Source organism: Protopterus annectens, chromosome 17.part0, assembly GCF_019279795.1.
Source record: "Protopterus annectens isolate FY-2018-M chromosome 17.part0, PAN1.0, whole genome shotgun sequence".
NCBI lineage: Eukaryota > Metazoa > Chordata > Ceratodontiformes > Protopteridae > Protopterus > Protopterus annectens.
Genome location: NC_056751.1, coordinates 246,439,309 through 246,460,371, shown reverse-complemented (window position 1 = coordinate 246,460,371; position 21,063 = coordinate 246,439,309). Strand labels below are relative to the sequence as shown.

Below are 21,063 nucleotides of genomic sequence, written 5' to 3'. Positions count from 1 at the left end.
GGGGAGTTCATTTATTCTATCAGCTTATTGTGGATCTACTGTGAAATATTTTGGTCCGTGTATCTCTTTTTGGATTACTTACATTTGGATAATCACATTGGTTGCAAGGTACTGTTTAATATTGAACTCTGGTTTGTTTTTTCACTGTGGGCTGTTTCAGTCTGCTGGGTCTTTGATTTGCATGGGCCATTTTGTGAACTGGATGGGACACTCTGGCAGCTACGGCATGTGTATGATGCAAATAACTGTTCAATGACCAACAAAGCCGAGTAATTCATGATTGGAATTATCTACAGTGATTTTTGTTTGTATGTACAAATGGACATGTGGATTTATTCTTCAGAATGGAATTTGTTTTTTCCGATGCTTTTTTGACTGCTTTTAGGTCATTTTTTTGTGGAACATTACATGATTCATCATCTAGACTGATATTTAGTGATTTGGACATTGTGATTACGTTATTTGATTGTATTTAAACTATTTGGGCTGTATGTGTTTAATGCACTGGGTTAGATGACATTCTGGACGCCATATCTTACGTAGATAATTATTAGGCAGGTAACATGTTTTTGCAATTTAAGGATATGAGCAAAGGTTCAATTTGAACTTCAGGCAACTTATTAACAGTCGCTCGACCGTTATTAGCCAGAACACTTAAACTAGAGACTATATGAGAACTACGGTGAACTCTATGAATATTATACTTTGCTAAAATAACATTTCGGAAGCCATGTTTGCCTATATAACTATTAGGTAGCTGATGTGTTTTTGAAGTTCAAGGGTATGAGCAAGGTTTTCTTAAAGTCTTATGGAATCCATCAATAGTCGTTCAGACATTGCTAGCCAGAATATTCATATTTTTCACTGAGTTACATATTGGTGACTATGTATGAACAACTGTAAATTATATAAATATCATTTGTGTATTGCTAATATGTTAATAAGGGGACAAGACTGATTATTATTCTACAGTTGAAATTTATATCTTTCGATTTCATTTATTTCCTACCACATTGTGTATAGCTCAATGTTCAACACGTTTTGGTGACTGAAGGGACAGAGACATACATACATCATATGTTCACATGGTAGGTTGTATACTATAGCAGTGCTCATTTCACTATACTATATTTTGTGGCTTAATTTAGATATTGGACAGATTCACTCACAATACTGTACCAATACTATAAGCGTATTATTCTTAACCATACTGGATAGTAATCATTATACAGGACACTGTGGACATCCACCAGAGGGATGCTATATATTTAGTGTATAAATACCCTAAGTATTTATCGACATATATTATTTATATTTTATCACTTTGGTGAACTGGACTGGTACTTTCGTTGGCTAAGAATTCTTTATTAAGAGTTATTTATAATTGTTGGAATAACTATTGCTCTAGTGTGATTTCTATACTGGCTTTTCTATATACATTCAGATGGGCCTTCATTTGGGGCTCAGTATGTTTTGCTGATGTTTTTTCACTATTTACAATATTACCAATTTAGGAGGTGGACATAACACTGCTTAATATGAAAAATACAAGAAGGGGCTATTATAGTCCACTCTGATCTGACTTTACTGCTTATATTTATAAGGCTGCAGGGGTTAATATTGCTCCCATATTTTTGGCCATCTATGTAATTTTGGGTGCTTAACACTGCGTATTATGCCCTTTTTGAAATACAGGTTCATCAGCTTTTAGCAATGCAGGAGCCATTATACTCTATTTGTACCCTTTGGATTTGCTCCAATTGTGGACATATCAGGCTTTGGCAGGGGTTAATATTGCTCTCACTATTTCAAAAAAAAAAAAAAATTATATATATATATATATATATATATATATATATATATATATATACAAATTTGGGGGCTTAACACTGCTAATAAAGCCCTATGTGGGATAATTACTATATGTTATATCCCTATGGTCCACAATAATATGTTGTATTATTAATTGGTTGCTATTTTAGCCAAAGGACAATATTTTATACCAACAACACCTTATATTTAAACATCATTTGGATATATTGAACAACAATGGATCTATCCAGTTTACTGAAAGGGCTTCATTCAGATAGGGATGATTTAGCCATTTTTGGCATAAACAATATACCCAATACTTCTAATGGGACTGTGCACTTCAACACTTGTGAAAGAGAATTTCACAAACTTAATAAGAGCATGAGGGCCCTACTGGCCATCATTTGGCATGCCAAGCTATTTAAGGCATACATCACTAAGGACATTTCACCTAGCGGCTTGAGGGTGCGTATTCAACCATTAGTGACAAAAGCTGACCCTACCCTTATACAACAATGGGCAGAAGTGCAATACAAGACATCTATGGATCTTGTCCTGACATTAGCCTCATATTATGATAGGACCATTGATAGGAACATTTCTGAAATTACTACCATATGTAATGATAATGATATCACCCAATTTGAAAGTGATGAAGGATATAATCAATGTCTGAGGAAATTGAGCCAGGACCGCTTAGTATTGCAACAATAACTAAAGGAGAAAAAGACTAGAAAGTTCCATAGGGATGTCTCAGATTATGAGGCAGGTCACCCATATGCAAACAGTAAACATGTTAGATTTGCACCCTCTAACAGGAATGTAAATAAAAGAAAGAGGCCACACTCTATACTCAAAAAATCTACGACCTCCAGTGGTGAGGGATCAGAGGAAGATTCTTCCTCTGGATTGGAGTCCTACGCACAGAATGTCACAGACTCACCTACAGCCAAAAAAAAAGTAACATGACTACCCCTTTAGGGTCAAACCAAAGCTGGGGGGGGCAGGAAACACAGGGCTGGAAAGCATGGAACAACTACTCAGACTAATGATAAAGAAGTAACATTGAACAATGTAATAAATATTTCTTCTGTTGATCTTTCACTTTCTCATGTCAATTTACTGACTAAAGATATAATTTTTTACAGGGTTTTTTTTGTGCCTGAGGATACCTTTGCACAGGATGTATCATCCTTTTGTAGATGTCTTAACTTGAAACTTTTCTTCCATACAGCATCTGATGCACAACCACAGTCTGGATTCAAATATCATAAGTCTAGCTTCAATCCACCCATGCATCCTACTGTCTTTATGTTCCAAAATTCAATCCTCAAAGATCTACACTTTAATTCTATGGAACACCAAATAATATCTAATAATCTATCTAAATGAGATGGACATGATACAGGAATTGGGTAAGAACAAAGATATAGTCATTTTGCCAGCAGACAATGGTGGTGCTATTGTGATACAGGATTTGATACAATATCAAAAAGAAGCCATGCGACAACATTTGAATAAACAACATTATACACATATGGTAGCTGACCCCACCAAAGATTTTAAGAAACAGATCGATGGTTTTCTTCATCTTGCCAGAGAAGAGGGCATTATTACAGATGACACTTTACACCACCTCACAGTTAGGGATCCCTTTAGTCAATACATCTACTTTTTACTGAAAATTCACAAAAATATGCAAAATCCACCAGGGAGACCTATCGTTTCTGGCAGAGGATCCATTACAGAACCACTGTCCCAATTCCTGACACAACATCTTAAGCCCTTACTTATACATATAAGAGCTAGACTACAAGACACCAAGGAATTTTTGAGGATCATTTCAGACATGCAATTGAAGGCTGGGTGGCTTATGTGTACTTTGGATGTTTCTGCATTGTACACTAGTACCCCTCATTGGGTGGGCTTGGAGGCTCTTGAATACTGGCTTACAAAGACCGAGCTATACCCACCCAGCTTTAACACATTTTTGGTCTGCTTAACAGAACATGTCTTAACTAAAAATGTGTTTTATTTTCAGGAATCATGTTATTTACAATTGAATGGTACCGCTATGGGAGCCTCCTTTGCCCCCATATATGCCGATCTCTTCATGGCCTATATTGAAGAGCAGCTCATCTATGATCAGGCCCATAACATCTATTTGGAAGAGATCAACATATGGAGGAGATACTTGGATGATTGCTGGTTGGTATGGAGATCTGATTGCATTTACCTTAAGGAGTTTGTTGAATACCTTAAACATAACAAGTGGGGGATTGAGTTTATGGTCCCCTTTGATACCAATAGCATCACATTTCTTGATGTATTGGTAACACGAAAACTGATCATACTCTTTCTACTGAAGTTTATAGAAAATATCCACAATTTAACTCCGTACTCCATGCCACCAGCTTTTATCCATCTCACATATGCAGAAACATTCCAAAGTCACAATTTCTAAGAATCAAAAGGATTTGTTCAGATGCTAAAACCCATCATATATATGAGGAAGATCTTGTTGACAGATTCAGAGAGGGTACAAAGCAGGGGACATATACCGAGCCAAACATTGGGCATCTGAACATGACAGGTCTGGGTTATTACAATATAAGGACAAACTGGTGCAACAGAATCCACCCATTAGAATTATTACCACTTATGGGAGGAACACCAATGTCCTTACTAATATTGTATGCAGACGCTGGAACATTCTAGCCGATACTCGGCTTAGGGATATTGTCGATGAGATGTGCCATTTTTCCTTTAGAAAAGGAAAATTTTAGGCTCATATATGACTCACTACAAACGTATAGGCACCCCTGATACACACTCCACACAAACAACTATAGAGGGTAGGACTCTACAAGGATGTTTTCCATGTGGACACTGTAGATATTGCAAAAGTATCTTCAAAACCAGGGGGTTTTCAAGCAAAAACAGTGGCCAAATATTCAATATAAAATTTTTTGTGAATTGTCTGAGAATAGCTAATATATTTGGCTACATGCAGGTGTTCTGCTTTCTATGTTGGCCAAACCTCTAGACTATTCAAGTTCAGAATTTCGGAGCACCTAAGTGATGTTAGGACCAAAATAATAAGCAATGCATTATACAAAGACAGAAAGAAACATCCCAAACTAATTTTCATTTTACCATCATAGACAAAATTCAGGGTAATATCCAGAACAAATCAGGTTGGCACCAATTACTTAACAACAAAGAGAATAAGTGGATTGTTAAATTAGGGGCACTATTTCCCCCAGGACTAAATGAATATTTTTAATATTTCTATATGTTTATAAAAGTGTAATGTCTTGTATAACGTCCAGGTGGACCAATTACTATTTAAAGGGGAATGTTTTTACAAGCATTTGATAACACTGATGAAGGCTTTGTAATTTTTCAGTCGAAACCGGCCAGTTTGTTTGTTCTCCTTATATTACTATAATGAATGTTACTGTCACTGTTTTGCTGGCTCTTGCTTTTTTGAAGCATAGTAGTTGCTAACATGACTTCCTCTCTAACATGATAACCATTTAAAATGTTGAGGCTTGCACTGCTGAGTTCCAAAGTGTAGAAGATGAATGGCCAAAAAATCTGGACATACATATACTAAATTTGAGATTGCCACCTCTTGAAATATTCACTTTTCTCTGAGGTACAGCAGTCTTGGTGTTGGCATATATTACTTTGAGAGGTGACAGCAGCTTGCTCATCACAAAACAGAAGTTAGTAGAAAATCAATGTTCAATATTCACTTTTCTTATGTAGTTTTGTTCTTTTTTTTAGTCTCTCAAGACTTGTCAATGCAAGACTTCATATTTCTATCTATAGGGAGCTCTCAAATGCTCTGTCTGACTACACACAGCATAAAAGTTATTGAGCTTTTAACCACATAAACCGTTGTAGTCAAAAACGAGGTACAAAATAAGAACAATAACCGAGTACCTCCAAAAGATGATCAGACCGCAAAACAAAGGCTGAACACAAGAATTTCTTCATAAAAAACAAATACATTGTTGAAAATGAGTTTAGTGCTTTCATCTCTGGTTAAACTTCATCAGAACTAATACCTTCAGTAAAAACACACAATTTAAATCCTTTGCTGCATTTCACTTGGTGACTATTGTTACAGTCCGTGTTACTTCACTTCCTCCACTATCAAAATTCAACTAAATCCAAGCTATAAATCAACCGCTAACAATACATATACCTAAATACATAAATAAGTGATCACAATTTTATATGCAAAAAAAAAAACATAAACAGAAAATACAGTCCATTGAATTCAATGAGAACCACTGCTTTAGGTTGTTTCTAGGAGTAAGGAGAATACAACCTGCATGGGCTTAGGTTCTCAGACAGTAGCATAATGTCCAGTGTATTATATGTTTTGCTTCAAGAGGGAGGGAGGCTCATATATGTAGAAGATTAAATAAGTGATCCTAGCAGAAGATCTGCCATTTGATGTGTTATAAAACAAACATTTTGTGTTGGCGCCAAAGTAACACTCTCCAATTCTTCATTACACTGCAACAAAGTTCAATCTTCCTTAAACTACACACTCAAAAAACCCTAACCCTAAAAATAAGTTACAAAACAACACACACAGACAGACACACACACACACACACACACCCCGGCTTTATTTTTGTTTTCCTGCTTAAGTCTACAAAAATGCTAACGGTAACTGGAAACATAACACACAACATACCCCGTTGGCTTTATTATCTTCTCCTGCTTAAAACTACATAAATGCTAACAGTACCCGGAAACTTAACACACCCATCGGCCTTATTTGTTTTCCTGCTTAAAACTAGATAAATTCTATCAGTACCTGCTAACAGTACCTGGAAACTTAACACACCCATCGGCCTTATTTGTTTTCCTGCTTAAAACTAGATAAATTCTATCAGTACCTGAACTCTCACAGTTAAGCTCCTGATGATGCAGTTGCAAAAATGGCGTGTGTCCACGAAAGGGAGAGCCACTCCTCCAATTCAGAATGTCGGGTCTTCTCGGTGAACTGTAAAATCAGCATGTAGTAATTCCGTACAGAAAGTTCTTAAAGCTGTCAATGTGACTTGAGTATTCTGCTACTTTTAAAGGAAAGTTAGAATTTTTTTCCTTCCATCAGGTTCAGTCTGCACTTAAAAAAGTAAATAAATAAAACTGGAAAATCTTCAAAACAATCGAAGCAGTTCCTAGCTGTGATCTTTACTAAGGCGGGTCAAGTTTTGGTTTCCTGCAATGCATGAGCTCCTTGCTCAGTTCCGACAGGCTGGTAGCCGTGATGGAGCTGACATCATCGTACACATGATGACGTCAGTTCAAACAGCATGAAAAATTTAAAAAAAAAGAAAAAAATTCTTACATGAAGGGCATTAGTTTGCGGTGCCCCTGTGAGGAAGCCGTGGCTCCCCAGGGAGTCGTGGCGCACACTATGGGAACCCCTGCCCTAACAGGATGACGAAAATAATTACTTGTAATAGATGATACATCATGAGGTAGTACATAGTTTTCACAGTCTAAATGCTGACATAACCAATAAACAAGCAATCAGTATACCATATATTAATGAAATTTATATAACATGTTGCATACTATATGAAATTTGTAGAACATATTACTCATTTGTAGAGCAACAGGCACTAATAGTGATAATCAACCATTTATTTTCCATAACACACTGCACTAGCTTCCTGAATTGGCATCATGAACATACAGTTTGAACAGCTCAGATTTTTATTTATTTCATTCCTTAACTGCCCGATACTGTGACTCATTGATAAAGTGTGCGACATATATGACAGAAGACAAATCATATACGATTTTATTGTGTTGCACCTCTGATTAGACTGAAGAAGCATACATAATCTTGGCACGTCCTGATGGATTTTGTCTGATGCTGGCTGATGCTGTCCTCATGCATCTGCACTGCAGTCTCGACAGCTGAAACCTGTTTAGTATGCCCTCAGACCTTCGAAACTGAACACTTGGCTGTGCTTGCCACCCCAATAGTATCAGTGTCCCTGTATGCAAGCTTACTCATTTCATGGTTCACTGTCTCCAAATGTACTGCCACATTCAATACATTTCTTCAGTGATGACAGTAGTGCATATTCATTGTGACAGTGTGTGTGTGTGTAATAAGAGTGTTATATATTGGACATCTTCCAGACCCTGGGTTTTAGATTTACTGCCTGCATAATCCCAGCAGTAACAGGTTTCAACTGCATCCCCCAGTATACGCTACATGAACATCTACACCTACACAAAACAGATACAGCAGAATTTTGCAAGGTCGTTACAGCATAATTTCTTGATCAGCAGACATGCACATTTTGAAGTTCTGCTGCTTGAAAACTGTTATTACTGTTATTTTTTTTCTTCCTTTGTATTGTGAATGCATAGTAAATGAGATATTAACTTGCACTGTATAACAGAGCCAGAATAGAGGGACAAAGAAAAAGATATTGAGGCATGTCACTGTGGGTGTGTGTGTGTGTGTGTGTGTGTGTGTGTGTGTGTGTGTGTGTGTGTGTGTGTGTGTGTGTGTGTGTGTGATAGGATACATGCATGTGTGAGAGGAGTTCATGAAAGTAGCCTCACAACTTTAAATATTTTTTCTACTGCATCTCTTGTTACACATACAAAAAAACTTAGTTGTGCTCAGGTTTAGGGTTTTATTAAGATCCGAAGAGGGTTATACGAATCAGGGGGAAGGTCAAACATCACTAAAAGCCCAAAATTTGGAGCTTACAGCATGACTTACATGAGTCATGGGAGCTGCACTACGATTAATGGCATCAAGAGATCCACGGCAGAATTACAGAAATTGTCAGGGCCTACTTCTTGAAGAAATAGTCAGGGCCTACTTCTTGAAGAAATAGTCAGGGCCTACTTCTTGAAGAAATAGTCAGGGCCTACTTCTTGAAGAACCTTTACTTTAAATGACTGTAAGCAGTCAATGGAATCATACCTCACTGAAGTCAAAGATGTGCCTGACTTTTATTGGATGGCTGTAGTGCTAAATCTATAGCATTCAGCATTTGATCACTTCCATTACCACTCATCTATTAACTGAAAAGTGTTACTAGACAAAAACTTAAGTGAAAATAAACAGGAAAAGCTTTGCTGCACTGGGGATCTGAACAGCAATGGACTTTTAGTGGCTGTATGTTTAGATGGTTCCTAAAACTGGCAATATTTATCCCAACTTTAGTTCCCAAATCAGGAAAAAACAGTTACATGAAAGAGGAGTGAAAGATCAAGTCCTTAGGGAAAAAATATATACAAGACATCATTGCTGCCTGTGCTGAGCAAGCTCCATAGAACAGAACTGTACATGTGCTTTTTATTTACGTGTACAATTGTGCATGCTATTTCTATTTACACTAACATCAAATTTATTAAAGTTAAATTCTCTGTTTCTGCACTTCTTAACACAAAAAGGATTTGCAACAAGTTTGATGAAATCAGTAAACCAAGATTATAGATTCTACAGTATGAAAGAAGTATGGGCCTCAATTACATCAATTACATGTTGTTGTTGTTGTTGTTGTGTCTTTCGGCTTTTCCCGGTTAGAGGTCGCCACAGCGGAACTACGGTCCGCTAATGATTGGTAGTTGATTTTTACGTGCCGAGTTGCCCTGATGCAGAACCCTCAACGAAGGTACACCTATTCACGCATGTCATCATGTAGAAGACGCTCTAGCTGAGAATCGAACTGGACAGCATCTTACTGTGAGGCGACAATGCTACCGCAGCACCACCACCACAGTTACATCAATTACATGTATAGATCTGCAATCTTGGAACTGTATACATATCTGCTGACCTCATCAGATCCAGACAAAGTGAAACTTTTAAAACATGAGAAAAAAGAACTGCCATCTTTGCTTAGTTTAGCAGGAATATTTAGGTATAAAGTTGGATGGAAACAAAATCAGAAGACAAAACTCAGACAGTAACTGAATGTGCCAAAAAATGGAAGAATATGGCTCTGCTGGACAGTGGCGCACGGCACTGATGGCTCTGCTGGACAGAGGCACAGGGAACTAATCTAAGGGGGTGGCAAAAGCCAACACATTCTGGCTAGGCTTATAAATGCCCTTGGGCGGATAGCCTAGTACTTACCTATGAACCTACCTATGAACCTATGAAAAGGATCAGATGAGAAGGAAAGAGAATCGGAAAATCTATAAATACAGTGGCATGTGCAGCGATCTGAAAACAGTAGCACATCTTGTTGCTAGGAGTGATATAGTCATGGCAGGGGCCTGTATAATGAAAGACAAAATAATGTGCTAAGACTACTGCATTGGGGATTGTGGAAATGCTATAATACAGACATAGCTGCTATTGATTACTGTGTCTTATGTACAGAGAGGCAAAGTAAAAAATTACCAGGATTTGCAGGCAGAAATTAAAGCAAAGTGGAAGAAAGATACCTAGACAGTTCCAACAGCAGTAGGAACAATAGGTCTAAAAAAATAATTTAAATTCATAATTAGATATGCTACCAATATATGTAACTGTATGAATTACAGAAGGAAGCAGTTCTGGGCACACTGAGAGTGCTGAAAAGAGTACTTTTGGCTAATACCAAAGTCTGAAACAATACTAATTTCACAAACTTTAATGTTACCCTGATTTAGGAATGGGGTGCATTCCTGTCATGGAATTACAACACAAAAGACTTTGAGAAATTAAACAAAGAGCTTAGTATACCTTTCCTCCAACTGAAATGAAGTTCCTGTACTTCTTTTGCAAAGTCTGTTTTCCAAAATGGCATGCCAGTAGCAACATAATTAGCAGATTCTGTCACTTACTTGGGAACCTACTATTTATATCACTTCTGCTGTACAGTGTGAATAATCCAGCAAAATTGATGTTTACCCTTATAGCCATTCCATATTAAAATGCTTTGTAGTGAGCATGACAGCAGGAATAATGTAGTGCTTCCCCTGACAGTGGGAAGAGTATAGTAGTAATACAGAAAAATGGGCTAGGAGTGGGAGGGTGGCATAATGGTTAAGGTATTTTGCCTTATAAACCAAAGGTGCAGGGTTTGATACTGACATGGGGTAATTGGCTAGGCTTAAAATGGCCCACAAAGGTAGTTAGCCTAGTACCAATCTATGAGTATATGAGCCTGAAAGGCAGATTTTGTAAACATGAAATAAATGATTTATTTAGGGGAGATGGAGTAACTGCTATTAGAGAATTCCATTAGCATCCATGAGACTGCAAAAATGCATTAGGGATATTTAATGATGTTCACTGTAGAGCTGTGGAATAGCCTCATCTGAAGCAAATTCAGTTGGAGGGTACATGCTACCTTAAAACATCTCTTCTGAAAATTAAGTCATAAATCTGTCTGTAAGGCAAAAATAAGGATGTCTCTTTCCTGTTTCAGTTATTTGAGTATAACATGGGTCTCTGCAGACAAATATATCCAAGATGCCTGGAGATAAACTACAGAAGTAATATACTAGAACAAGGTCCAACATAATAAACCAAAGTACAATAAATGTGAGGGACCTGAGTACATATTACACGAGATAATGCTTTGTCCCTTCCAAAGTCTGAACATGTAGACATTTAGGATATAGACTATTTGTTAAATGGATTATTCTAATGGTATATAAATCAAGACTGCACTGAGGGTGTACCTCATTTCTTTTGCTAACCCAAGTAACTATTGCAACTCGTATTTCTTACATGGAATGGCAAACATACCTAGGACTTCCTTTTAGTCTAAACATTTAATCTCACTTCTTCCTGTGTGTATTTCTTCAACAACTTGTATTAGCAAAAGTGTTATTTATTTAGGATGACCTTCACCAGTCTGTATGAAACCCTGCACTGAAGATGTGATTGGCTATTTACAAATTCAAATCAAAGCTGACACATACAAGACCATGATTATGGAATTGTTTCTTTGACCTGAATCCTAATGTGATGTTCTACAAAGTGATTTGTCCACATAAAAATCTGGCAGACTTGTTTTAAACATTTTTCCACGGTCCAACTTGCATAAGTATCCACATGGACACTTTTCCTCAGCGGCCATGCAATCACACACACACACACACACACACACACATATATATATATATATATATATATATATATATATATATATATATATATAAAAACTCTTTTTATCTTTGAATGTTATTTGAGGATGTTAGTATACAGTTCAGAGATGGCAACCTACATGCTGCTCTGTCTACAGCAATGTTTTGTGAGTTATGACTGAGTAACATCATTAGAAGGGCTTAATTAATTTTTTAATTTATTACTGTGCTGTTTCCTCCTTATTAATAAAACTTGTTTGTGATTAGTAACACACAAAATGTTTAGTAATTTAGAAATGCTAGCTCATCTATAAAAGATCACACCCTGCAACCAGTTTGCCACTTTCTTTTGTATGTTACAGCCATGTTTGCACTGACTTGTAATTTTAATGAAGCTGAATGCCGTTTCTATACATAACACCACAGTACTGTAATCCAAACACAGGTGTGTGCTTAAAATCACATTTTAATTTTTAGTATGTTTGAATCCTTTAACGCTCAGATCAGCTTATTATAGAAGCCCGTTGATGTTAGAGTTATTTTCATTGCATGGTAAAGGTAATAGAAAACAGTCCATCAAGGTGACCCCTCACTGAAAATTCTGAGACTTCTACTGCCAAAAGCGTTGATACTGCTTTTTTTGAAGGATAAAGCAAAACGAATTCTACCTGAGCAACTTAATTTCTAAGGGAAGTGCAGACAGGTTCCTACTTTGAAATAAATGTGGAAAACAACTTCAAGCATGAGGCCTTAACAGATGAGGTGAAATAACTAACATCAACGGGCTTCTATAATAAGCTAATCTGAGCATTAAAGGATTCAAACGTACTAAAAATCCTACCCGATAGCCAGGCCTGTAGGTTACAGGCTACACAGGAGAACCAACCAACCTTAGGAAACATGTCGAAAGTTAAAGTTAGAGAAGAAGGAAATGAGCCATCCAGTGCATCTCACCATTAAACCAGAAGATGATTTCTTAGTTAAGAATAATCTGTTCAAAAAGACTTAGGCCTATAATTGATTATTTCATGGTGATTATGCCTATTCCTTTTGGAAAAATTTTAAGGATTCATAATCAAGCACAATTGTTCTATTTGGGAAAAAAAGATAATGCTATGATTAAAGTGATTTTTATAAGGCCTGATGTGCCAGATGTGAAAGTGATAGGAAACTTTAAGAATCTGATCCCATGGAGACAGGGGACACAAACAGTGTATGTGTCAAAGCAAGATGTAGTAAAATCTGAGATAAATGCCAGAGGAGTGCCATTATTTGCTAAAGGAGTAAACTCTGTTGTCTCAGAATGTCATCCACAGACACGGTGCACCATGTGAACCTGTCTGCCTCCTATGTGGAAAATGAAATAGGAAATGTACTAGGTTATGAATAATGTCTTTACAGAATGTGGTCAGAGAGAAATGCAATGTCTGTATCAGTTATGACAGAAGGTTTGCAGTTACCTAAATCTGTTACATGTTTTGGTTATGAGGAGTCTCTTATGTGTAAACTGTGTTAGACAATGTTAAAGAGACAAGTCCTGATCAGAGATTTGTTAAAAAAAAAAAAAAAAAAAAAAAAAAGCAATAGATGCTAAAAAGTGTTAAAAATCACAATGGAATATTAAAGAATATTCTTCAACACTCCAGATAGAGGGCAAATGACACTGCAGCACCCTGTGAAGGTGCCCGGTGCCTAAACTCAACACCTGTACATAGGTGTAGATATCCTGGTGTTCCTGTGTGTGCATGCATGTGAGCATATCTTAGCAATGATATTCTGTGGTCACGTACAATTGGGGATCCAGTAACCCACTGTGACTCAACAAGCTTCAAAGTCAGGACAGACCATTCTACAAATATGCAGGTTTGTGGTGAAACTCTTACAGAAATTTCAAACAATGTCAGCAAAATTTCTTAAATAGCTATTAAAGCTCAAATAATGCTTGACAAAACTGCACTCTTTGTTCTTAGCAAACATTTGAAAGACATGAGGCTAAAATTACCTCCTCACCCTATTATATACCAGCTGTAGACTGATGCACATCTTGATGCATAAACCAACAGGAAACCCCATTGCCATAGAAGCACACTCTGGAAATAAGTATAATAAAAGGGGATTCTTTTTATGATTTGCAATTAACTAGTCCTGTTATTGGGACAGAACAATTTAACAAAGGGGTAAATAAGATCACTAGCAAATAGCTTAATCATATTACGGAAAATCCATCCCAGTAAAAAAAAGGAAATGTGCTGATGTGGAGATAATGGTGATTATGTTGTGCTGCCTCATGCAGTGAGAGAAAGAAGGAAGAGCTTAAGGAAGTATGTGCAGCTAATCTCGAAAATGTAGCTAACACAACAGAAGACAGGGTGGAACTTGGTAATAACCTGCATTCCCCAAATTACCGAATTTTGCTGAGCAGATCATTCATGTTTGTCATTGTAAAACAGAAAATGAGAAAGATGCACTGTATGAGATGTTTAGTTAGCTTGCAGATGTGTTTGCAAAATTTGCTTATGATTGTGGGCTAACTGACCTTAATGTTATTGGTTTATAGGTATGTACTAGGCTAACAACCGTGGACCCTACATAAGCCTAGCCCAAGAAGATTCCCTGGTATCATGCCACCCAAAATTAGTTCCCAGTGCCCCTGTCAAGCAAGGCTACTGTTAGGTGATCCTAGTAAGGCCCAGTATATGTACATCAGTGAAGGATCCCTCTGGCATCATATCAGCAGATGCAGGAAATTTGTGACACCCTGTTGAAGTGGAGAATTATAAGGTAAGTAAGTTCTGTCTACAACTCTTCTACTGTCTCGTTCTCAAACTCACAAGTAAGTGGTTGCTCAGTATAGACTACAGAAAAGTCAGACAGTGCCCTTGTCTTGCTGGCCTATGTCATGGATATAAGACCAGTACAAACTGGCTTTCACACTTGGTAGAAAACAATGCACCTGGAATTGTGTGCTTTTGGGCAACCTATCACACATGTAGATTTCAATATTTTCCTGCAAAGTCCATACCTGATGGGGAATGTAGAGAGAATCTGATTTACAGAGATAATGTGCTAATCAAAAGTAACATTTTTGAGAGGCATCTGAAAAATGCTAAATTATCCCTTACAAAAGGACAGTGCTTAGAAACAAGATCAACTAGGGTATGAAACTGGACCTGAGTGATTACATCTTCAAAACAACAAAATATAGGCTATCTAATGTATCAGACCTCAAAAAAGGATTGGTACAGGTCAGGTAAATGCAATTACTCTACTCTATTTAGGATTATGCAGACGTAGTATATGCCCTCATCAAACTGCTTAAAATGGCAGACTCCTGGGTAAGAAGAGAGTAGAAAAAAACATGCACACTTTAAAGGATAGCTTAAGTCAGTCAACATTCCTGGTGTATACACAGAATGATAAAGATTTATATTTAGAAACATGGAAACTGACAGTAACAGCATTGCTATCCTCCAGAAAAAGTGAATTCATATCGATCCATTGAAGGAGATTTTGACAAATGCAAATAAACCAAAAACAGTTTGTCGAAACCACTTTCAGTGAAGATTGAAACATTTTTTTTGCAGGGGAGCAAAACACTTTTGCACCCCCAAGATACTCCCCAGAATTACACACACACACACACACACACACACACACATATATATATATATATATATATATATATATATATATATATATATATATATATATATATATATATACACCAACTCTGTGATTGCACATCAGTGGAGAAAAAAGCAATATCCACTTTCGCTGAAGGCATTTTGGTGAGGTGGTTTTGGTTTCTTTGCATTTGCTGAAACCGCTTTTGACCATTTGACAGAAAAAGCATGATGCAGATCTCCATGTGATACTGTATGCTACCAAGACATTATGGGAGGAAGAGAAAATGTTTTCTGATTGTGAAAAGGCCCTCTTTTCTACTGCACGGGCAGTACAGAGATTCAAAAACTATATTTGTAGCAAAAAGATTGTGGTACAGACATATGATCAGCCCACTGCCCTTTTCGAAAGTCAGAAACTAAGATGGTAATCTATCTAATAGTCAAATTGTAGCCTGAACTTTAGCCCTCAAGGTCCAATCTTTGAAAATCAAATGTGTGATGATGTGAGGTATTGCCAGATTTGCCAGGAGAAGTAGGGCAATGAATGTTTGACATATGTCAGCACAGCTCGCTGGAATTTGGTAAAGAATTGCATGTCATTTGTATGTCAAACTGATCTTTACAGATGCTTGTGTTGAAAAATGTATTTGTAAAGCTGCTTATGTTAAACATACACCAACAGTGTGCCCTGCTTGAGAAAAAAGAAATATACATTTATTTCAGACTGTACTGTTGTAACTGAGGAAATATGTATATATGTATGTATATATATATATATATATATATATATATATATATATATATATATATATATATATTTTCAGGCTTATAGTGTTTCAGGCTTCTGATATGGAACCATATATATATATATATATATATATATATATATATATATACATATATATATCAGAACAGATTAATCTCAGTCCAGCTAACTTAAATATCATGAAATTAAATTACTTAATTTAGTTCATAAAGATAGTATCTTATAGCTCTGATTGCAGCCAGAGACAAAATGTCAGGGAAAACAAGGACTAGGAAGCCTTCTGTATTCCCTTTAGCAGTGAACTAATTGCTACTCTGGAACAGTAGAAGTTTGAAATTGTTTTATGATTTCCAGAAGCTGCAAAAGATCTTGGCAAAGCCCTATGTGTGTGTGTATATTATTGACACATATGTGAGAGATCCTGGGTCAGTTGCTAGGAAAGGGGGTAGCATGGGAACCAGAAGTCAGATGACCAGATGTGTGTGATGACATTCTGTAATCCAGGGCAAAAATGATGTTTTAATACTAGATGAGATTAAAGTCTAAGAGCACTCTGTTTTTGAAACCTGACATAGAAGGATCCTTCACTTACTTCATCTTACCTAGTTCAATTAAGTGACCAGGGAATAGTAATTCTTTAGATCAGTCAGGAAAATATAGTGAGATTAATTAAGTACTATTTTTCTGTATCGGTGTGAATCTATTCATTTGTGTTATTTTAATATTTCCTATGAATGAAACTTGGGTGTTTATTGTAAATAAATATTCTGTATTTTCATGTTCTTTTATTATTTATTATTAAATATTTTTAAACTTTCCATTGTGGCTGGTCCTTTAGAGAACATTTTAACCTTTGAGAGGCCTCCTATCCTCCTGGAGTGAGACAGAGTGACCTGTAGAGAGGACAGAAGACCTTTTGAGTCACAAAGAGGAGCAGCTTGCTGATCTGACATATGTTGTGATGTTACCAAGTATATACAGGAATTTATGACATGTTGTAAATTCCAGCCAGTTTTCCACTAAACATGGGAACACCCCATTTAGGCAAGAGGCATCACAATGTCCACTCTTCTGATAGCGGCCAGGAGAGGTCCACTGTGTCCTGCCATTATTCTTTGCATTGTCTGATGACATCTGAGGTGCACTGACAATGGATGCCTGGCTGACAGCTGTGGAGCTTCTAGTGTCATAGTTGTTTGAGTAATGCATATGCAACTGGCAGACCCTGACTTTTTTGGGTAACCACAGGAAAGGTTTGTACATGTGGTTAGCTAGAGAGCAGACCAACATGTGTGTGGTTTGGCCTCTTACCAGTCTGACATTCTTCTTGAACCTTGTTGTATCCCTCATCAGTGTGCTTCCCTGTCTTGTATGTGACTCCTAGTACCTTGGTTGTTGTCCTGTCTTCTCTATTACCAACTAACCACCCTCTGTCAGTCTGTACCCATCCACTGATGTCCCCACATTTTAGTTAACACCATCACTGCCTATGTCTGTTTTTTATGTATCACACAATGTTCTGTTCTCCCTTTATCCCTCCCACTAACTATTCCTCACTACTTTTCCCTTCTACCGTTCTTATATGAAAAATTGGAGCCTTTCCTACAAAAAGGTTCTTTTCCCCTTCACTCTTCCTTATGTTTACTCATGTGTTTTTCCTCTTGTTATTAACCATTTTTACTTAATTTTCCTATCTACCTCATTCCTCCCCACTTGTATGATGAACTAGGTTTGTACGTCTGCCAAGACATGTAATACAGTCATGAAGCATTTGGCTGTGTTCATCAACAAAGACAGCCTTGAACACACTTGCCTGTCTTTCTTTTAACTTTAACCACTCCAATTTTGAACATTTTGCTACTCCATCTCCATCACTAGTCGTGCCTAATTCCAGTAGTTTCCATAATGCAGCTCCATTAATTTAGTATGTATTAGTGTTCTCTACTGGTCGTATGCAAACTCTGATTCATATCTAAGCAACTAGTAACTGTGTCACACTATACAATGCTTGATATTCATGGCTGCATAGCGTTGTGCTTGTATGTGAATCCCAGATTATATTGAGTTTCTATACATTTGGTGTTATATCTGTGTAATGAAAACACAAGAAACTCTGTTGTATTGCAGAGTGCAAGGACACCAAAGACTCTGCTTGAATTAAGCAGGCAGTCAAGTCAGCAAAAGATAAATATGAATTCTAACTAATCTCAAATGTAAAAACACTGGTATAAGACAGTTTACAAAGATTTTATGTACACTACATTCAAGACAGTAAACTGAGCATGGGAGTGTCTGACCCATGAACATCAATTTTTTTTCATGGTACTGCATGGGTGGGATATGAAGATAAGCATATTGCATGTCTGCAGTCACTTGCTATACATTTTGGAGTAAGATGATAAAAGAGAGTGACTGCTTGGTTAACACCTGAACTTTTCTGATTTATAAAACCATTCATATCTGTCATGTTCATGATGCGTCCCCATTATCTCTTTGAAACTGATCCAATCTTGAATAAATGCATTTGCATTTCTACTTCTGGGACCAGTTCCACTGACGGAATGTTCAGAAGATTTTGCAGAAGCAGAACTGGATATGACCTAAAACTGAGGAATGGAAGGGCAGGGGACATATGATGAGGGAGTGTCTCAAACAGTAGCATAGCTGGCTCATCTGGTGCTCTGTGCACAACATCAGGCTGTCAGCTGTTTATCTGAAAGTGTGGATCAAAAACAATAAATAAATAAAAAAAGGAAAAAAAGAAATTGATACAGTTACTATCATACACTCACCTCCCAGTAAGTACTTCAGCACTTCAGCCAAGCCATAAGTGTAGTATCAGCATCTATATCCCTCTTAAATGAATGAAACTATTGAACTTCCACACTCCTGACACCTGTTTATCATGCTCCCTGACAGGTTATGCCCAAGGCAGAAACCCATTTTTACTTCACCATAGCACATCTCTCCTCATAATAGGGGAAGGTATGACTGCACCTGTTATAGTTCCTCACACTCATGCTTCCCGACAGCTTGTGCCTGGGGAAGCTAATATGTTTGTCCCACTCTAGTCATACATCTGCTCATAACTGGGGAAGGAATGATCACTCCTGTCAAAGTACCTGACAATCATGTCCCTCAGAGCTTGTGCCTAGGGTCTACCCCCTTTCCACTTCATAGCCACATCTCTGCTCATAACTGAGGAATGAATGATCACTCCTTTCATGAAGGGGATCCTTGTAATTGCTGCTACCTTCTCCTCATCTGTGCCTGCTTTTGCTTTCAATCCAATGCTCATTTTGAAACTGCTTTGGTTTAGTTTGTTTTCTTCAAAATGTCTAGTTTCTGCTGTAACGATTTCATCTTTTCTGAACAGGACTGTAGAACATTTATATCTCTTTCTTCATAATTTTATCTTTACCTTCTAATTTCTGTAGAGCAGTATAGTCCCAAACAGTAAAAGCTTATTAAGAGCTGGACTAGCAGTTTTGACTTTTGCATCCTCAAAACAGGAACACATTTGAAACTATGTATTCCTTCATATAAGAAAACTAGAAGCTCTGGAAATCAGATATTTACTGCACTGTAACATTTGGTCATATGTGATCCTGCCTTGTTAGCTGTTTGAGGTCAGTTAGACAGTGTCTGTCTATGGGACACGTGATACTCTTTAATAAGGTTTTCAGCTTGTCTTGGGATATCAGATTGGGTTTATGATATATAGGTCTGGTAGCTGACAGCTCTGCTAGCACACTGGCAGAGAAATAAGCCTTTGTTTCCAAACTGATCAGGTACCTGCTAGCTTTGTCTGATGGTAAATATCTTAATGTGGAAATTATACCAGATCGTTTGTGATCTCTGTGGTGTTGCAGACAGCCACCAAGTTCCTGCATGCTCTTCCAGCACATTATAAAACTGCTTTGGCTTTTTATGAGCAGGATGCATTACATCTGATTTCTGGCACAGTTCATTTTATATGTCATGAAAATAATGATAAAGGAGTAGAACAGGCAGACGCTTGAACTGAACTAGCTTGAGAAGTTTAACTTCTTTGTTTAGGAGATGAAGCTTTTTCGATAATTACTTAAATGCACATTGCATACATTAACAACATTTCCAAAAGACACATACTTTGGAGGGAAAATAGAAGATAATAAAACCCATGTAATCACTGTTGCTATGGTAAACCATAGGGGAGGATATCTGACCTGAGAAGGTTAATTCTTGATTGTCCTTCTTGCCCTCAGAATCTGAAAATGATGGCATGGTCTCCCCCTTCTGTTCTGCAACTTTATTTGAGGTACATAGTTTGTGTTCAGTCCAGAGGATGGGTGCAGTCCTCATGCACAATATCAAAATATTCCTATATAGTCATTCTTTTTTGTGATAATCAAAGGAGCCTCTGGCATCTGGAGTCTGATACCCTACTCTCAGATGTCTGCATCTCTAATATCCAAGAGTCAGATTTCAACTCACAGAAAAGTCTTGAACATGCTAAGGCATACACCCACAGACATTCATGCACTCCTTGGATTTCCATACCATAATAGTAAAAAATTCAGACTGAAAAGGAGAAGAAAACAAAAAACACTGGTAGTCTGTACAGCCAAAGCAAATGCTCAAGGCTCAGTCCAAGTACCTGAAGACAGACACCAGGATTTTCTTTCTATTGACCTAAAAGCTTTCTCAACTTAAATATTCCTAAGTTAATATTCTTCAGCATAGATGGTCTGCCCCCACCCCAATTAGTGGTGGTGCTGCGGTACCATT

At 37.2% G+C, this 21,063-nt stretch overlaps 1 protein-coding gene across 1 annotated transcript in view; it reads right to left on the bottom strand.

Moving 5' to 3' along the window:
* The window catches only part of ANO3 (anoctamin 3), a 3,574,693-nt gene that overhangs the window by 2,878,628 nt on the left and 675,002 nt on the right, over positions 1-21,063 (bottom strand). The window lies entirely within an intron of this gene.